We start from the raw sequence: 6,201 nt of genomic DNA on the forward strand, positions 1-6,201 counted from the left end.
CAGAGAATATGTCCCAGATGAAGGAACAAGATAAAACCACAGAAGAACAACTGAGTGAAGCAGAGACAGGCGATCTACCTGAAAAAGAATTTAGAGTAATGATAGTAAGGAAGACCCAAGGTCCCAGAAAAGAATGGAGGCACAGATTGAGAAGATACAAGAAATGTTTAACAAAGAGCTAGAAGATCTGAAGAACAAACAGAGATAAACAATACAGTAACTGAAATGCAAAATACTCTAGAAGGAATCAATAGCAGAATAAATGGGGCAGAAGAACAGGTAAGTGAGCTGCAAGACAGAATGGTGGAAGTCACTGCTCTGTAACAGAAATAAGAAAAAAGAATGAAAAAAAAATGAGGACAGTCAGAGAGACCTCAGTGACAACATTAAACGCTCCAGCACTCACATTACAGGGGTCCCAGAAAAAGAAAATAAAGGGCCTGAGAAAATATTTGTAGAGATAATAGCTGAAAACTTCCCTAACATGGGAAAGGAAAGTCACCCAAGTCCAGGAAGTGAAGAGAGTCTCAGGCAGGATAAAACCAAGGAGGAACATGCTGAGAAACACAGTAATCAAATTAAAAAAATTATACACAAAGAGAAAATATTAAAAGCTACAAGGGAAAAGCAACAAATAACATACAAGGGCATTTCCATAAGGTTATCAGCAGATTTTTCAGCAGAAACTACAGGCCAGAAGGGAGTGGCACAATAATTAAAGTGATGAAAGGGAAGAACCTACAACCAAGGATACTCTACCTAGCAAGACTCTCATTCAGATTTGATGGAGAAATCAAAAGCTTTACAGACAAGCAAAAGCTAACAGAATTCAGCACCATGAGACCAGCTTTGCAACAAATGCTAAAGGACCTTCTCTAGGTGGAAAAGAAAAGGCCACAACTAGAAACAAGAAAATTATGGATGGAAAGCTCACCATAAAGACAAACAACATACAGTAAAGGCAGGAAATTATCCATATACAAATATGCTATCAAAACCAGCAATCCTGAGAAGACAGAAGTATGAAATCAGGATACTGGCAATGCATTTGAAATTAAAAGACTGACAACTTAAAACAATCTTCTGTGTGTGTGTGTGTGTGTGTGTGTGTGTGTGTGTGTGTGTGTGTGTATATATGTACTGCTATACCAAAACTTCATGGTAACTGCAAACAAAATCTACAGTAGATAGACACAAAAAAGAATAAGGAATTCAAATGCAACAGTAAAGTTAGTCATCAAACCACACCACAAGAGAACAAAAGAGGAAGGGAAGAAAAAAGACCTACAAAAACAAATCCAAAACAATTAAGAAAATGGCAGTAGGAACATATGTATCAATAATTACCTTAAACATAAATGGATTAAATGCTCCAACCAAAAGACACAGACTGGCTGAATGGATACAAAAACAAGACCCATATATATGCTGTCCACAAGAGACATACTTCAGATCTAGGGACACATACAGACTGAAAGTGAGGGGATGGAAAAAGGTATTCCACACAAACGGAAATCAACAGAAAACTGGAATAGCAATACTCATATAAGACAAAACAGACTTTAAAATAAAGACTGTTAAAAGAAGCAAATGATCAAGCAATCAATCAAAGAAGAAGATATAAAATTGTAAGTACATATGCACCCAACCGAGATGCACCTTAATATATAAGGCAAACACTAACACCCATAAAAGGAGAAATCAGCAATAGCACAATAATAGTGGGGGAATTTAATACCCCACTTTCATCAATGCACAGATCACACAGACAGAAAATCAATAAGGAAACACAGGCCTTAAATGACACACTAGACCAGATGGACTCAACTGCTATTTAGAGAGCATTCCATCCAAAAGCAGCAGAATACACATTCATTTCAAGTGCACATGGAACATTCTCCAGGACAGATCACATCCTGGGCCACAAAGCGAGCCCTGGTAAAGTTAAGAAAATTGAAATCATAACAAGCATCTTTCCCAAACACAATGCTCTGATATTAAAAATCAACTACAAGGAAAAAAAACTGTAAAAAACACAAACACATGGAGGCTAAACAATACATCACTAAACAACCAATGGATCACTGAAGAAATCAAAGAAGAAATCAACCTATGAGACACAGTAAAACCACTTCTAAGAGGGAAGTTTATAGCAATACAATATTACCTCAGGAAACAAGAAAAGTCCCAAATAAACAACCTAATCTTACACCTAAAGCAACTAGAGAAAGAAAAACAAACAAAAAAGTTCGTAGAAGGAAAGAAATCATAAAGATCAGAGCAGAAATAAACGAAATAGAGACGAAGAAAAAATAGAAAAGATCAATAAAAATAAAGGCCAGTTCTTTGAAAAGATAAACAAAATCGATAAACCTTTACCACACTCATCAAGAAAATAAGGCAGAGGGTTCAAATCAATAAAATTACAAATGAAAAAGAAGTTACAACTGACACCATAGAAATACAAAAGATCATAAGAGACTACTACAAGTAACTATATGCCAATAAAATGGACAACCTAGAAGCAATGGACAAATTCTTTGAAAGATACAATCTCCCAAGACTGAACCAGGAAGACATAGACCAACCACAAATACTGAAATTGAAACTGTGATTTTAAAAATCCCAACAAACAAAAGTCAAGATCCAGATGGCTTCACAGGTGAATTCTATAAAACATTTAGAGAAGAGCTAACACCTATCGTTCTGAAACTCTTCGAAAAAACTGCAGAGAAAGGCACACTCCCAAACTCATTTTATAAGGCCATCATCACCCTGATACCAAAACCAGACAAAGCAACCACAAAAAGAAAATTACAGGCCAATATCACTGATGAACATAGATGCAAAAATCCTTAAGAAAAATACTAGTAAACCCAATCCAACAATACTTTAAAAGGATCATACACCTCGATCAAGTGGGATTTATCCCAGGGATGCAAGAATTTTTCAATATCCCGGTATCAATCAGTTTGACACACCACATTAATAAACTGAAGAATAAAATACATATGATCATCTCAATTGATGCAGAAAAAGCTTTTGACAAAATTCAACACCTATTTATGATAAAAAACTCTCCAGAAAGCAGGCATAGAGGGAACATACCTCAACACAATAAAGGCCATATATGACAAACCTACAGCCAACATCATACTGAGTGGTGAAAAGCTGAAAGTATTTCCACTGAGATAAGGAACAAGACAAGGATGGCCACCCTTGCCACTTTTATTCAACATAGTTTTGGAAGTCCTAGCCATGGCAATCAGAGAAGAAAAAGAAATAAAAGGAATCCAAATTGGGAAAAAGGAAGTAAAACTCTCACTGTTTGCAGATGACACGACACTATACATAGAAAATTCTAAAGATGCTACCAGAAAACTATATGAGTTCACCAATGAATTTGGTAAAGTTGCAGGATACAAAATTAATACACAGAAATCTCTTGCATTTCTATACACTAACAATAAAATATTATAAAGAGAAATCAAGGAAACAAGCCCATTTACCATCACATCAAAAAGAATAAAATATCCAGAAATAAACCTACCTAAGGAGGCAAAAGACCTGTACTCTGAAAACTATAAGATGCTGAAGAATAAAATGAAAGATAACACAAAAAGAAAGATATACCATGTTCTTGGATTGGAGAAATCAATATTGTCAAAATGACTATACCACCCAAGGCAATTTACAGATTCAATGCAATCCCTATCAAATTACCAATGGCATTTTTCACAGAACTAGAACAAAAAATCTTAAAATTTGTATGGAGATAGAAAACACCTGAAATAGCCAAAGCAATCTTGAGAAAGAAAAACAGCTGGTTGGAATCAAGCTCTCTGACCTCAGACTACACTATAAAGCTACAGTCATCAAAACAGTATGGTACTGGCACAAAAACAAATACAGATCAATGGAACAGGATAGAAAGCCCAGAAATAAACCCATGAACCTATGGTCAATTAATCTACAAAGGAGGCCAAGAATATACAATGGAAAAAAGAGAGTCTCTTCAATAAATGGTGCTGGAAAAACTGGAGAACTACATGTAAACGAATGAAATTAGAACATTCTCTAACACCATACACAAAAATAAAGTCAAAATGGATTAAAGACCTAAATGTAAGACCAGACACTATAAAACTCTTAGAGGAAAACATAGGCAAAACACTCTCTGACATAAATCACAGCAATATCTTTGTCATTCCGTCTCCTAGAGTAAGGGAAATAAAACCAAAAATAAACAAATGGGACCTAATTAAACTCAAAAGCTTTTGCACAGCAAAGGAAACCATAAACAAAACAAAAAGACAGCCCACAGAAATGGGAGAAAATATTTGGAAACGATGCAACCAACGAGGGACTGATCTCCAAAATTTACAAACAGCTCATGCAGCTCAATACCAAAAAAACAAACAACCCAATCAAAAAATGGGCAGAGGACCTAAACAGACATTTATCCAAAGAAGATACAGATGGCCAAGAGGCATAGGAAAAGATGCTTAATATCGCTAATTATCAGAGAAATGCAAGTCAAAACTACAATGAGATATCACCTCACACCAGTCAGAATGGGCATCATCAAAAAGTCTACAAACAATAAATGCTGGAGAGGGTGTGGAGAAAAGGGAACCCTCCTGCACTGTTGGTGGGAATGTAAATTGATACAGCCACTATGGAGAACAGTATGGAGGTTCCTTAAGAAACTAAAAATGGAGCTACTATATGATCTGGCAATCCCACTCCTGGGCATATACCTGGAGAAATCCATGGCCTGAAAGGATACATGCACCCCAATGTTCACTGCAGCGTTAACAATAGCCAAGACATGGAAGCAACCAAAATGTCCATTGACAGATGAATGGATAAAGAATATGTAGTACATATATACAATGGAGTATTATTCAGCCATTGAAAAGAATGAAATAATGCCATTTGCAGCAACATGGATGGACCTGGAGATCATCATACTAAGTGAAGTCAGTCAGACAGAAAAAGACAAGTATCATATGGCATCACTTATATGCAGAATCTAAAAAAAAAAAGTGATACAAATGAACTTATTTATAAAACAGACTCACAGACTTAGAAAACAAACTTATGGTTACCAAAGTGGATAGGTGAGGGGGAGAGATAAGTTGGGAGTTCGAGACTGACATATATACACTACTATATTTAAAATAGATAACAACAACAAAAAAAAGATAACCAACAAGTACCTACTGTATAGCACAGGGAACTCTGCTCAATATTCTGTAACAACCTAATGGGAAAAGAATTTGAAAAAGAATAGGTATATGTATATGTATAATTGAATCACTTTGCTGTACACCTGAAACTAACACAACATTGTAAATCAACTACAATCCAATGTAAAATAAACATAAAAATTTAAAAAAAAGAAAAGAAATAGCACCTAGATAAACAAATAAATAAAACTAGCTCAAGTAGAATAAAGCATTCATTGATCCTAACATCTTACTTTATCAACAGCATTTGTTCCCAGACATGTAGTGATTATTTTCATATAAATACATGAGAAAATAAACCTACAGGTTATTATTAAAAAGGAAAATAAAGTCATACTTGCTTCATATAGTGAACAACAGCATAGAAAACAGATTTTTGAGCTTATAATATTTATAATTTTTTTTCTAATATAAATGATCATTTGATTGAGCACCCAGGTTCTTCTATTTAACAGTGAACTTGTCTCTTAAATACACAGATATCTCCTATCTACCCCTGTAATTCACACCTATTTTTCAGAAGAGGCTTATAATAATGGTTATGATGCTCCAATCCTTAAATCCATGTTCTTTTATATTTGCATTCTACTGCAAAAAGCACTTCACATGCCTTTTAATCCTTAAAGTAGGCTTTTACTGTTTCTGTTCTGTGATCACGCTTTGTCTTGCCACATGACAGCAGTTACAACATCAGAATATCATCAGTTTTATATTCATGTTGAAGCTATAGCTATTGTTTAATACTTTTGTCCTTTAGCCTTTTTTTACACAAGAGTTAAGTGATTAACACACCACATTACGGTATTAGAGTGTTCTGGAACCTGACATATTGAGCCTTATGCTGTCTTGCAGTTTCGTTTAATTACACAGATTTCTGTTAATGATTATTTCCTCTCAAAGTTTAGGCTGAACTGCATGTTACTACAGGAAAAAAGGCCCAGTAGTAAGA

Source organism: Lipotes vexillifer, unplaced genomic scaffold (assembly GCF_000442215.2).
Source record: "Lipotes vexillifer unplaced genomic scaffold, Lipotes_vexillifer_v1.1 scaffold973, whole genome shotgun sequence".
Lineage (NCBI taxonomy): Eukaryota > Metazoa > Chordata > Mammalia > Artiodactyla > Lipotidae > Lipotes > Lipotes vexillifer.